This window comes from Typopeltis vanoorti, chromosome 12, assembly GCF_054136105.1.
Source record: "Typopeltis vanoorti isolate ZY-2024b chromosome 12, IOZ_Tvanoo_1.0, whole genome shotgun sequence".
NCBI classification, from domain to species: Eukaryota; Metazoa; Arthropoda; class Arachnida; order Uropygi; family Thelyphonidae; genus Typopeltis; species Typopeltis vanoorti.
Genome location: NC_143560.1, coordinates 43,151,763 through 43,167,500, shown reverse-complemented (window position 1 = coordinate 43,167,500; position 15,738 = coordinate 43,151,763). Strand labels below are relative to the sequence as shown.

At 36.9% G+C, this 15,738-nt stretch overlaps 1 protein-coding gene across 3 annotated transcripts in view; it reads right to left on the bottom strand.

Annotated features, from left to right (window-relative positions):
* Positions 1-15,738, bottom strand: part of LOC150100738 (beta-galactosidase-like) — a 381,618-nt gene that overhangs the window by 228,360 nt on the left and 137,520 nt on the right. The gene's annotated exons all lie outside the window — the stretch shown is intronic.

Here is a 15,738-nt window from a genome sequence, read left to right as displayed (position 1 = left end):
GTATGAGGAAAGATTGAAAAGATGTAATTTGCAGAGTCTAGTGGAGAGAAGGAAGAGGGGAGATATGATAGAGACCTACAAGTTGGTAAGGGGTTGTTATAGGATCAATGGTGGAGAAGTTCTACAGAGAATAGTGGGAGATCAGGGGAGAACCAGAGGTCATACCTGGAAACTGTATAAAGAGGGTGTGAGTAGGGGAGTGAGAGGCAGGTGTTTTTCGTGCAGAGTTGTGAATGATTGGAATGCCTTGCCTGAGAGTGTGGTGTCTGCAAGGAGTTTGAATGTGTTTAAGACCCGGTATGATGAGATGTGTGTGAGATAAAATGACCTCCTAGATGAGTCTTTGACTCCATGAGGTCTTGTTTTAATAATAATAATAATAATAAACTGCAACATATGGGAATGGATATAGGGTTGGTGAGATGGATAGGAGGGTGGTTGATGGAGAGATACCAGAGAGTAGTTTACTCAGGAGCAGAGTCCAAAAGATGGCCTGTGACTAGTGGTATGCCATAGGGTTCTGTTTTTGGACCACTGCTGTTTAATTTGTTCATTAACGATATAAGGAAGGAACTGAGCGGAACGGTTCATTTGTTCGCTGATGATGCAAAGCTGAGTAGGGCAATAGTGAATGCAGAAGATGTCAAAATTTTGCAGGATGATATGGATAGATTGTAGGTCTGGGCTAAGGAGAATGGATATCAATTTAATGTGGCAAAATGTAAGGCTATGCATTTTGGGGTCAAAAGATTAGCAGCAGTATATCACATTGGTGGAACTGTACTCCAGAAGATTGATGAGGCCAGGGACTTGGGAGTGTTGGTGGATAGGGAGTTGAAGTTTAGAGGGCACATTGGAAAAGTGGCTAAATCAGCTCATTAAATCACTTGGATGCTGAAGAATACTTTGACGAGCAGAGATAAGCAAGTTATTGTTCCTCTGTATCGAGTCCTGATAAGACCCCATCTCGACTACTGTGCCCAGATCTGGTCACTTTGGTTTCTTCTTGATGGAGAGGAGGTTGAGAGGATCCATAGGTGAGTGACCAAGATGATACCAGGTCTATGGAATGAACCGTATGAAAACAGGTTGAAGATTTGTGGGTTGCAGAAATTGGTTGATAGGCAGATAAGTGGAGATATGATTGAGACATTCAAATTGCTGAAGGGTTTCTATAGGATTAATTCAGAGGATATTTTTGAGAACAGGACTGGTGGTGAGAGGACTAGGGTATATCCATGGAAGCTGGGCAAGAGTGTGGTTAGTAAGGGTGTTAGAGCTGGGTTTTTACTTTTAGAGTGTTGAATGAGTGGAATAAGCTGCCAGAGTCTGTTGTGGGTGCTATGACAGTGAATGGTGAATAGTTGTGATGGACATGATGTTTAGGGCCTCCTTCAATGAGTATAAGGACTCCTTGGAGTTGCTCGTAATAATAATAATAATAATAATAATAATAATAATAATAATAATAAAAATGCTGATTCTTACTATTATCTAGTTATATCAAAGATTAAAAGCTGAATTTCAGATGTAAGAAGGATGTATGGATCCCATTCCAGAAAGTTTAACAGTGAAAGAGTGAAGGAATCAGGGGTTAAAATCTGTAGAGTCTAACTGACAGTGAAGAATGTCAGTGACATTTGAGAAATCCTCAAGGACATCATAATGATAACAGCAGAAAATATCTTAAGAAAAGTAGGCCCAGTTGAGTACAGTCATTGGTTTGATACAGAACGTGACATGTGATAGCAACAAAAAATGTGGCATAGAAGAATGCAGCAAAGAAACCACACTTGTAAAGATGCAGAGGAATGTCATATGGCTAGAAGGAAAGAAAAAAAAAAAAAAGAAATAGAATGAGTATGAACTTTAGGAATTGGAACATCTTCAAAGTACAAATGAATGTAGAACCCTCTAACGAAACATGAACATAAGTTGAAAAAATTTTCAGCCCAGGACTGAATGTTATGTAGGGCATAATTTTGAGCACAAAGAAATATACTGAAAAAAAAAAAAAAAAAAACATGGGCAGATTCACTGAACTACTGAAACGCAATACCCAACTAATGTATCTAATCAATTAGATGGCATGGATAAATAGAAAACCAAAAAATCTATTAGAAACTTAGAAATTAGTAGCCATTAGAAAAACTCAAATATAATAAGATTCAGGAATGGATCTGATACAAACAGAACTAATAAAATATGCAGGTACAGAATACTTCAAATAGCTGTGCCAACTTATTGCCAAACTCTGGATTAATGAAACAATACTAAAAGAATGGAATCTGAGCATCATATGCTCTATCCATAAGAAAGGTGATGTAATGATCTGTTCTAATTAAAGGAAATCAGTTGAATATGCATGAAAGTTTTTCCCAACATTTTATTCAAGACTTTCCCCCCTTTGGCATCCTCTATGCAAAGCAACTATCAATGTAAATCCCATCTTCCAAAATTCATGAGTAACCAGATTTTCAATATACATCAAATGCCAGAAAAATGCAATGAATGATTGAAATACATTACCTTTCATGGATTTTAAGGCAGAATATGATAGCATACACAGATCTAATTTATTTATTGCAATTAAGGAATTATACATCTCACAAAAGTTTACTGCTCTCATCAAAGCTGCAATGAGAAATATTTGGTCCAAATACAGATAAAAAAACAGTGTTTTCAACAAATTAATGCTCTATCTCGCTTACCGTTTAATACAGTTTGAAAAGGTCATCAGATGCTAATATTAACACAAGGGAAATTCTACAAATCAGTACAAATTCTGACATATGCTGATGATATCAATAACAGTTTTAAAACAGGACCTTCAGATATTGATATAGTATCTCTTTTCACAAACATTCCTATCATGGATAGTATTAATTTACTTAAACAAGATTTTTCACTGGGCTTTACACTCTGATTATTTCAGTGTCCAAGACAAATTATATCAACAGATAAAGCCATGGGCAACAGTTCTCTCTCTCCTATCCTTGCCAATTACTACATGGGGCATTTTGAAGATATTTTTGCAGTATGGAATGGTTCTCCATCTGATTTAAAACTATATACCTCTAAGATAAATATGATTCATCCTAGAATTCAATTTACCTTAGAAGAGGAGAAAAACCATACACTAGCCTTTTTAGATATATTGATTTTTCATCAGCCAGATGGTACTTTACAATTTTCAGTTTTTCAAAAAGAAACACATACTAATCATTAGATCTTTGCTATTTCTCATCATCATCCCAGTCAAAAAGTTGGAACCATTAACCACGCTACCAGCCAAGACGTCTATAGACATCAAGGTTATCATGGATGTGAAGTGCATATTAAAATTATAATACCATTGATATTACATTGAAATATACGATGGATACGAAGCGTATGAGCATGCGTATTTGATCCATAATGGCCGGTAAGGTGGTTAAGACCTCATTATATCATTCTCATAATATATGTTCCACTGAAGACCTTCTATAGCAAGAATTTAATTATATCAAATCTGCCTTTTTGAAAACTGGTTTTAATGAATGTTTTATAAAAAAAGCTTTTAACTGCTTTAGGCAACCAGTCTCTAGATCTCCTGAAAATCTCTCTTGGATGACACTTCCATATATTAAAGGAATTTCTGAACTTACAGCTAAAGTTCTAAGATCTCTTAACATTATAGTTTCCTTTCATCCTGTCAAGAAGATTTCAACTTTCTTTTTCTCATCTAAAGACAAGCTTCCTCCACTCAGCTTTCCAGATGTCTACCAGATCCCTTGCCCTTGTGATGTGTCTCTTACTGATAGATCTGCAGCTTCCTGTCATGAGGAACATAAATTGTACATCCGGTATCAAGAACTGGAGCAGTCTGACCTAGCACAACATATAATTTCAATTAAACATAGGATTCTCTGGAAGAAAACTATAAACTCTAACATAAAAGTAAATTCCTTGTAGAATAATTATACAAAGAGAGCTGTGAGGCCTTTCTACACTGCCCAAATTTAAACAGATCTGATGGCCTTCAATTATCTCCTTTATGAGAAATATTACTGTATCAATCTTCTGTAAATTCCTGATTATGATCTTATTATACTAATTATTTTAAATTAGGAATCTACTGATTGTTTGCTGTATTACATAGTAGTGGCACTTTAAAAGATTAATTCTTGTATTCCATTTTATTTTGTGTAACATTGTTAACATACTGAGGATGACTTTGATACTGAAGCAAAAATTTTAGATTGATTTAATTTATTTCCATGCAAGTTTGAGTTTCCCTCTTTAGTTTCTACAAAGATGATATCAAACTAGAGCAGATGGGGTTGGATATTAGACTACTGCATTGGATTGGAGACTGGCTATCAGATAGGTATCAACAAGTTGTGTATGGGGATGCGATATCCAGGAAAAGGAAAGTCACTAGTGGAGTGCCTCAGGGGTCAGTTTTAGGGTCATTACTGCTTAACTTGTATATTAATGATATTGGTGAAGATTTGAATGGAGATATTCAGTTGTTTGCAGATGATGCAAAGTTGGGACGAACCATGAAGAGTAGTGAAGATGTTGTAGCCTTACAGGAAGACTCGAATAAATTGTGTGATTGGGCACGGAAATGGGGTTTCAAGTTCAATGTTGCAAAATGTAAGGTTTTAAAATTTGGAAAACAAAGATGGGATACAGAATTTATACTTGGTGAGGATATATTGTTGGAGGTGGAGGAAATAAGAGTTCTGGGGGGTGATAGTGGATAAGGATCTGAAATTTAGGGGACACATAGCCAAAATTGTGAAGACAACACAAAGGCTTCTGGGAATGATGCAGAGGACACTGACGTGTAGAAGTAGATTCTTATAGATATTCTTATAAGAATCTTATAAGAATTCTTATAAGAATCTTACACGATTCTTATAAGAATCTACACGATTCTTATTCCATTGTATAAGGCTTTGATTAGGCCACACATGGATTATTGTGCCCAGATTTGGTCACCTGGTTTTCAGAAGGATGAAGAGATGTTGGAAAGGGCTGTTGGATTGTTGGATAGTGGATAAGGATCTGAAATTTAGGGGACACATAGCCAAAATTGTGAAGACAACAGAAAAGCTTCTGGGAATGATGCAGAGGACACTGATGTGTAGAAGTAGGGAGATTCTTGTTCCATTGTATAAGGCTTTGATTAGGCCACACATGGACTATTGTGCCCAGATTTGGTCACGTGGTTTTCAGAAGGATGAAGAAATGTTGGAAAGGACCCAAAGGAGACTGACTAAGGTAGTTTCTGACCTTTGGAATGTCAAGTATGAGGAAAGATTGAGAAGATGTAATTTGCAGAGTGGTGGATAGGAGGAAGAGGGGAGATATCATAACAACCCCATTACCTACAAGTTGGTAAAGGGGTTGTTATAGGATCAATGCTGGAGAAGTTCTACAGAAAATATTGGGAGATTAGGGGAGAACCAGAGGTCATCCCTGGAAACTGTATAAAGAGGGTGTGAGTAGGGGAGTGAGAGGCTGGTTTTTTTCGTACAGAGTTGTGAATGATTGGAATGCCTTGCCTGAGAGTGTGGTGTTTGCAAGGAGTTTGAGTGTGTTTAAGACACAGTATGATGAGCTGTGTGTGTGATAAAATGACCTCCCAGATGAGTCTTTGATTCCATGAGGTCTTGGGGTAATAATAATAATATAATAATATTATTATTATCTTAGACCTCCAGAGAGTCAAGGACTAATGAAGGAAGGCTATAAATTGCCTTAACCAATATCCACTCTGATTATTTCAGTGTCCAACTATCATACCTTCTCTTAAATTCATTCACACTAGATGCACTCACTACCCATAAAGGTAAACTATTCCATAAACTACCCATAAAGGTAATAGTTTACCTTTATGGGTAGTGACTGCATTTTTTAATGCTCTGTGGGAGAAAAACCTAGTTCTTATCCCTTTCTTGACTGCGAACAAACTTAACTTCCATGGATGCCCCCGTGTTCTCTCTCCACCTTCCATATAATGAAAAATCTAATCAGACAATATCCTATAACATCTTTATCGTATCACCCATCTTTCTCCTATTAACTAGAGTCTGTAATCCACATACTTGCAATCTGTTCTTATAATCTAAATCCCATAATTTGGATATAATCTTTGTAACTCTTGTTTGCACCCTTTCCACAGCTTCTTTATCCCTTTGGAACATAGGAGACCAAATAATCTGCACACAGTGATCCAGGTGTGGTCTTATCAAGACCTTATAAGGAGCTAAAATGACTTCCTTATCATTACATGTCAAGGTTTGCTTCAACATTGCAATTATCCTCTGAGTCGTATTTGCAACTTTTGTTATGTGACCTTTGAACTTCAAATTCCTATCCACCATTATGCCAAGATACCTAATTTCATCAGTTTCTTGTGGCATAACCTCGCTAATACAATATGCTACTGGAAATCTCATCAGACTAAACTGCATAACTTTAAACTCACTCACATTAAACTGATGGACATTTTCATTTGACCATATTTCCGGCCTATTCAACTCATTTTGTAAGCTGGATATCAGTAGTATCCCTGATTGTCCTGCCTATCTTTGGATCATTGGCAAACAATTGCACATCTCCTGTTAGACCCTTCTGATGTCATTAATGTATAGACTGCAACAATGGCCCAAGGACTGAACCCTGAGGTACACCACTGGTCACCTTAAATCTGGCAGATTCACCCCCACTGTATATCACTTTTTGATATCTGTCTGTCAACCATCCACTGATTTAAGTCAAGCATTTATATTCCAATCCTATATGCTCCGCTTTATGCAATAGCCTTTTGTGTGGTATCCTAGATGTCTTAACAAAATCTAACATTATATTGGATTTTGCCTAAATGTCTACCCTAAATGTCTTAACAAAATACAACATTATATGTATATAGTGTATCCATTTCCTTTATACAACTCAGCCATAACATTGTTATAAAATATGAGCAAATTGCTAAAGCATGACCTTTCTTTAGTAAACCCATGCTGCTCCTTGCAGAGTATAGCTTGTTTGCCCACTCATTTCTTATATGAGTTCTTACCAACCTCTCTAAAATTTCACTACCACACCAGAGATACTGATAGATCAATAGTTAAGACACAACAGTTTTTGCACCACCCTTGTACAATGGAGCTGTCATACATTCCTTCCATTCCTGTGGTATCATTCCTTCAGACTCAAGTTATACAAACATGTGAAAGGCCTAGCCAATTCGGTGAGCATTCCTTTAGCAAACATTCTGATATTCCATCTGCCCCTGTTGACAAATTCTTATCCAAGTTATGCAACAACTCTTCAACCTGATTTTCCTGCACCTCTTATCCTTCGTCCAATGTAGCAATAACACTGTACACCATGTTACATACACCTGGTTGATATATCTTAGCAAAGTGAGCTCTCATTAACTGAATAATCTCATTAGATTCTGACACTAGAGTACCATCTGCATTCAATAAAGTTATTCTTCCAAATTCATTCTTTCTTTTGCTTGCGGCATAGCAATAAAATTCTTTTGGATTGTCTTTAGCTTGTATAGCCAATTTCTTTGCATAATTTACTGATTTAGCTTTTTGCACAATATTCATCTTCTGTCCTGAGCTTTGTATATTTCATAACTCCTCTCACTCTTATTCTCTCGAGATTTGTGGATCTCTTGCTTAATAAGGCTGCACATCCATTTCATTCTCAACCTATTTATTCTTCGAACACTAGGTATACATTCAGATCCTGCCTCATTTAAGCACTTTTTCAAAGATTCCCATGCATTGCTGACATTTTTCCCATTCAGTAACTGATACTATGGAACCAAAGATAGTATTCTCCTAAGTTGATCATAATCTATCTTTGCATTATCAGCAAACAATTGCACAGATCTGATGTTCAGATCAATAGAGTTATTTTGTTATTCAGTTAATAATGCCAGTAATTCATATTAGATGAGGGAAAGGCATATACTGCAATTTTCTTAGACTTGGCGAAGGCATTTGACAGGGTGCCACATGATAAGCTGATATTTAAGTTGCAGCACATGGGTCTGGATGTCAGATTGGTCAACTGGATTCAGGATTGGCTCTCTGATACCTATCAGACAGCCAATCCTGAATCCAGTTGACCAATCTGACATCCAGACCCATGTGCTGCAACTTAAATATCAGCTTATCATGTGGCACCCTGTCAAATGCCTTTGCCAAGTCTAAGAAAATTGCAGTATATGCCTTTCCCTCATCTAATATGAATTACTGGCATTATTAACTGAATAACAAAATAACTCTATTGATCTGAACATCAGATCTGTGCAATTGTTTGCTGATAAAATTTGTATGGTGGAGCAGTTTCCAGGAGGCAGAGGGTTACAAGTGGGGTCCCACAGGGCTCAGTACTAGGACCTATATTGTTTAACCTTTATATCAATGACATAGCCAGTGGATTGCAGGGGGATATTCAGTTGTTTGCGGATGATGCGAAACTGGGAAGGATTATTAGTAATAGCGCAGATGTGGTAGCCCTGCAAGAGGATTTAAATAAGCTAGATAGATGGGCAAATGAATGGGGGTGTCAGTTTAATGCAGCAAAATGTAAGGTCTTGAGGTTTGGGAAACATCGATGGGATGCTGCATACTCTATGGGAGGAGTTATACTGGAGGAAGTAGGGGAGACAAGAGATCTGGGGTTGATGATTGATAGAAACCTGAAGTTTAGGGGACATATTGCAAAGGTGGTGAAGGTAACACAGAGGATTGCTGCTATTATGAGAAGGACACTGACCTGCAGAGATAAGAGGGTTATCATTCCGTTGTATAAGTCTCTGATCAGACCACACTTGGACTATTGTTCTCAGATTTGGTCCCCAGGATTTGAAGGGGATAAATTAACTGTGGAAAGGATACAAAGACAGATGACAAAGATGGTTTCAGGACTGTACAAGGATAGTTATGAGGATCGGCTGAGAGAATGTGGACTGCAGAGTTTGGCGGATAGAAGAAGGAGAGGTGATATGATTGAGACTTTTAAACTGTTGAGAGGTGGTTACAGGGTTGACACTGGGGAGTTCTTTCGCTTGGTTGATCAGCGGGAAGGAGTGATGACAAGAGGCCATCCCTGGAAGTTACGAAAGGAAACTGTGAGCAAGAGGGTAAGGAGTGGTTTCTTTGTGTGGAGGGTGGTTGAGCCGTGGAATGCATTGCCTGATGGAGTGGTGGGAGCGAGAACGGTCAGTGACTTTAAAGAGTGGTATGATAAACTTTGTGTTTCTCGGGGGGGGACCTCCCCTCGATGAGTCTTGACAGACTTTATGTCTTAGGAAGGACCTCCCTCGATGAGTCTTTTGACTCCTTGGAGGCCCGAATAATAATAATAATAATAATAATAATAATAATAATAATAATTCAGTTAATACTATAAGGAAGGGCACACACAAAAAAAAAAAAAGCAATGAAAGAAACGTTTGTCAGTTTGGAAAAGGCAGGGAAAAAATGCATCTGCAGAGTAATCATGAAAACAAAAAATATATGCCAGTAAAAGTAGGAAAGTTTGTGAAGCTGATACTTTTCAAACAGAAACTGGTTTGTATAAGTTTGAAACTGTGCACATAAACAAACTTAGGATCAGAGATTAATTGTAAAAATAGCATCAGTTGTGCGTTACAAAAACACATTCTTTCTAACCTAACCTAACCTTTATTCAAATCACTTTTCTCCCTTATAAGAAACTTTCCCTCATCTATTAAAAACTCTCTACATTTTAAAACATTAATAAAAAAAACTCTAACCTTGATAGATTCTGACATCATGGTGGGTTTTGATATTATTTTACTATTTACTACTGTACCTTTGACAGAGACCCTTGATGTCATTAGGCCCCCACCCCAACATAACTGAATTATTCAGATTCACCACATATATATATAGGTTATTTCTTACAGGAAGGAAAAATATACAAACAGCTGTTTTGTATATCCCTTCCCCCAATTTGACTAATTTCCTTGTGGAACATTTTGAAAACCAAGTACTCAATGCAGCTACACTTAAACCAATAGTTTGCTTATGCTATATTGATGATGTTTTGCTGTTTGGCTTTGTGGTCCAAATGCATTAGATATATTTTTGGTGCATCTTAACATTCAACATTCTAAAATAAACTCCACCATAGAAAAAGAAAGTAGCAATTGTATTCCCTTTCTTGATACACTAGTGACACAAATTCCTAATGGATCATTATCCTTCTCCATTTACAGAAAAACCCACATGAACAAGAAGATATTTACATAAACAATCACATCACCACTCTTCCCAACAGTATGATGTCCTCAAAACACTCACTCACCGAGCCAGGCTATTTGTTCAAATGACACAGCACTTGAAACTGAGCTCAGGAAACTTTGCAGCACCTTTTTAGCTAATGGCTACAGCCCATATAAAATAGATAAAATACTGCATGCCCCCATTTCTCCTACACCCAACACACAGGATCACAGCAAAACCATTCCCATCATCCCACATGTTAAGAGTACATCACAGACTATTTTAGAATCAGCATCAGCTATGAAGCACTCTTCCAACCTCAACAAGTATGTCATTAATTGCCTGACTTCTCTAAATTAAGTTTACGGTCTCATAGAGGACACCATGTAAGGACATTAGTTCTGTTTTCAGTAACAATTTGAAATGATTTACACAATTACTTACATCAATGCTATGTGCTTGACACAGGTATAATTGTGCTCTGATGATGCTAGGTAGAAAAACAGTGAAATACACTGCTCAAAACAATTAGGAGATATTTTAGTTTCTGTCGGATAATTATAAATTTCTACAAATAATTATAACTATTGGATACTTTATACATGAATAAATATTTCTTACTTACGGATAGGGTGTAATTGATGAGATATTGTTTAAATAAGTGATATTTATTACAAATTTAACAAATTATACATTTTAGCATGAAATAATTTTAACAAGAATAACAACAAGAATAGACAAAAACGCTTTTGTTAATATTTAATAGGGCATATGGTTTCCATTAACAGCCAAAACAGTGGTATATCTTGATTTCATGGACCAGATAAGATGATCAAACAGCTCTTGTGGGATATTTCCCCACTTTTCTGTGAGAGCAATTTCAAGCTCTTGAAGCGATCGTGGTAGCACCAATCAAGCAGAAACACACCTACCTAAAGCATTGCAGGCATGTTCGATTGGATTACAATCTGGTGAACAGGCAGGCTAGTCCATTCATTCAATACCTTCTTCCTCAAACCACTCTTGTACCAAATTTCCACGATGTGGACAAGCATTGTCATCCATAAAAATGAAATCTTGGATAATTGCAGCAGCATATGGACGAACTATACGTTCCAAAATCTCATCGCGATATCTTTGGGCTGTTAAGGAACTGTTTCTGATAAAACAGAGATCAATATAGCCACTTATACTTATTCCAGTCCATACCATCAAACTCCCACCTTGATTTGGGGGTCTTTCACTAACAAACTATGGATTATTTCTTGTTCCACTTTCACGAGATATGTTGGTTATCTGGTTGCAGACTGAACCTGGACTCATCACTAAAAAGTACACGAGCCCAATCCTCATTTGTCCAATTGTGGTGTTCCTGTGCCCAAATTCTTCAGGCTCTTTTGTGATTTGCAGTAAGTGGAATGCAAGCCATTGGTCTTCGAACATATAAATCTATGGCATGAAGACAATTTCGTACTATTTGTGTCGATACCAGCCTCCCTGTTGCTATGGCAAGTTCGCTATGAAGTTGTGTTGTGTTAAATGTTCGATTTCTTCTGACATGTAATGACAAATACCGATCATCTGTTGGAGTGGTAGATGATGGGTGAACTTGACCTTGTCTTCGGCAAACATCTCCCATCTCCAGAAAGTGATTCCAAAGTCGCAAAATTATGCTTTGAGATATGCGACACACTTGAGCGACAACTTGCTGGATTTTTGTCCAGCTTCTAATCGACCAATGACTCTCCAAGCCATGGATTCTGGGTTATCATGTTGCACTGCCATTTTTAACAAAATAGTGGGTGGTAGGTAACACAAATTTAGAATTGAAGTGATAATTATGCACTGTGGAAGAGAGCGCAACAAGCCATGCTTTTATACTCCCCACATGCTAATATGGCTAAGACACGTTTCGACAAGTCTTAACATGATTTTTACACAGTTGCATTCTCTACACTGTTGTCCTCTGCTACTAATGGCTCAGGTAAGTAAGTTTGAGCACGGTTAGTAGTTGGAAGGGGGACAATCGTTCGATGCTGTTGGCACACTCTCCCTCGATAAGTCTTTGGACTCCCTGGAGGTGTCAAATAATAATAATAATATTAAGAATATTTTAAAACAAATGTGTTACATTTGTAAATTATTTGATTTTATAACTTTATAATTTACAAGAAAACCAAAATATCCCCCAATTGTTTTGAGCAGTATATTAGTGAGTTTATTCAATGTATTTTTCCTCTTCTTGTGTTGTTTATACCATGAAGTATTATTATGAATAATCAATAACACTTAAATCTTTCTGTATGTACCTATTTATGCTCTTGTATCCTGAACCAGCATGAATATAGCACTATTAACAATAATAGTATAAGGCTTTTGTTACTTCTCTTCATGTGAATTTGTGATAATCTGTATGTTGGAACATAGTGTTAGGAATTGACTGCAACTCCATATCCTGAGCAGAAATCTAGCAGGTACTTACCATTATGATTAGTTTTGCCCTTTTCCAAATTTTCCTGAATTTTTCTAATATGCCTGGTGGGATTCATTTCCAACTCTGCTGTTTAGATTGCTAACAAGGACCATCTTTTCCATTTTCTTTATCAACTGTCTGCTCTAATGACTCAAAAAATTCCTCCACTTCTTCCTCAGGAAAATCCTCTGTGGGATTATAAGCACAAATAATCCCACAGAGTTTTAGTGTGGGAGAGATTAAAAACAGATAAAACAGGAGAGATTCTACTCATTAATAAATATAGGATGATATTTTTAGGAATAGCAATTTCTCATTTAAAAGTTTGTCCGTGAAACATTACTTGAAATTGCCTTACAAGCAACATTACATGGGAAAACTTGTAACGTTTGCCCATATAATGTTGGTTCTCCTCCTTCCTTTCCTCGATTGCTATTCCTAAAAATATCATCCTATATTTATTAATGAGTAATAAATATAGGATGATATTTTTAGGAATATCACCCCCCCCATGAAGAAATCTTTGCCATCTAGCTCTATCTCTTGCCATTTCTGTCATCTCTCTGAAACTCGGTAATTGTGACCTTTCCTCCAAAATACTGTATTATTATTATTATTCCTGATACCTCCAAGGAGTCCGAAGACTCATCGCGGGAGGACATCTTCAACTGTCTCTACACCTTACCTCTACTACGAATCAACGCCACCTACCGCCCACCTCCAACACCACCACAACTAGTAATTTTTGTCTGTAAATTGCGTGTGTTCTGAAGGGCCGATTTGTATGTATGCGGGATGAAAAACCCGAGTTTCCGGGAGAAAAAACCCTGCTACCTCCGTATGAGATCGGCTAACTCACCATCGATTGAAATCGACCAGATAAAGATTCCTCCCGTCGCAACGAGAATCGAACTTAGGCCTATTCCAATCGAAGGGCGCAATGTACCGTCGTGCTTCCAATTGCGCTATGGAGGCGCTATAACTAAGTTCTTTTTGGTCTGCCTTCCCAGCACTTGCACATTATTAATTTCCTGTTTGACAGTTTTTTCTCCAGTTTTTCCTGGTCAGCTAAATCCCAAACTGCCAGCTCATCCTCGTTCATTCGGTATCTGGGTAGATACCCAACAAGATGCACCATGAGAAGGTGAGGATTGTACATTAGGTCAGAAGCCCTGGTTGGTTCTGTGCATATACAGCTTTCACCCTTAAGTTTCATGAACCCAAATTTGTTGAGGTTGGGAATTGAAATAAATTTGACAAATAGTCTCTCACATTTGTATTTGCTGTGGTGCAATAGAATGGCCTCTTTTCAGTATATTCTGTGGTGGGTGTCCAAAGCATGGTCAGATAGTCCAGAGTGGCTTGTGTTCAGAAATTCTGATACTGGCTCTCCTGCCTGTGTGGCCTGTTCAGACTGTTTGGTGTCACATCTTTTGCATGAAATGGAACAATTGAGCAAGAGATGTAAGTTGACTTCTGCTCACTCTATGCTCTGCTCACTATATATATATATATATATATATATATATATATATATATATATATATATCACACTTTCAACAAATCTACACTTTCTCATTCTTCTTCTTATTCATCTTCACTTTAACAAGTTAGGCTTAATGGTCCATCATGATCTTGGGGGAAATAGATACAAACACTGCTACCTCTGTATGAGACATGTTGAAACATAAAGGTTTTTCACATTCTGGACAGGATTTGAATCCAGGCCTTTCCAACCAAGTATTGTCATTACTAATTGTGCTGCATAGATTTGCCTCTTATTCATCCTCTCAACACACACACACACACACACACACACACACAGCCTCATTATTTCATCCTCTTCCCCCATACAACACATGTATACACACTACACTTCTGGTACTGAAACCATTCTGAATAAAAATCTCCATTCTTTAAGCAATTTTTAAGCACCCTTTTCTTATTGCCATTTTGAACATGCTCACATTACCAACAATGATGTTTCTAATTAACAATTTCTACAATCCAAAAAACACATTAACACATAAACTTCCACAAATCACTTTTGTACCAAATAGCATACATACATACATACACTCTAATAATTATTAATCAACTCCCAACTTATTTTTCTTTTTTTTTTTTCAGACATCAGATAATGTGTCATATGTGATTACAGCACCACTTCTATATTTATATATGATTCATTAAAATGAAGCAGAAGCCACTTTATATTTAGAAAACCATTACTGATCAAACAACTATTTATTTTCTGATATACAGTCAACCTTCAATTAACATCACTAATTCATTCTGGTAAAAAATAATGTTAACTGAAAGTGATGTTAAACAAATTACATGTTCAATGGGGTTTTAGGTAATCCATTTCTGAGACCCAGAAGTAAAAATGTATCATCTCCAAAGCTATTAATTTAAAGCTTTGTAAATATTTTTAAGTTCATAACTAATGTATTTATGCATATTACATACCAATTGAATAATAAACAAATAATAACAATAAAAAAGCTTTATTTATTTGGGTCTTGTTCATACTAAGTTTGAGGTAATGGAGAGGTGAGGTAAAGAGGAGAAGGATTAGTGTTGGGAAGAAGAGTCTCCTGCAAAAGTGTCAGGGAGTTTAACATACTATATTCTCTTCTTCTGCAGGAGGAATCTCTGGGATGACAGTACTTCCTTCTGTTGAGGTTGAAGGAGAATCTCTTGCCAGAGGTTCTCATTCAACAGCTTTTTAAAATAGGCCACAGTGCTGTCTTTGAAGGAGCAGATGTTTAACTTTTTCCTCTCTATGTTAGGATGGAAAGCTGCAATCTCCTTAACTGTCTCCCAACATTCCAGGAAATGTTTTATTAAATTATTTTTTAATATTATATTATTATTAAAAAAAATGTTTTTCAAATGCCTGGAGAACAACTGACTGGATAGTGGTGTTCCATGTCTGCCTCAACCTGTCATCATGCAGGCCTCACAGAAGCATCACATGAGTATCGTGTG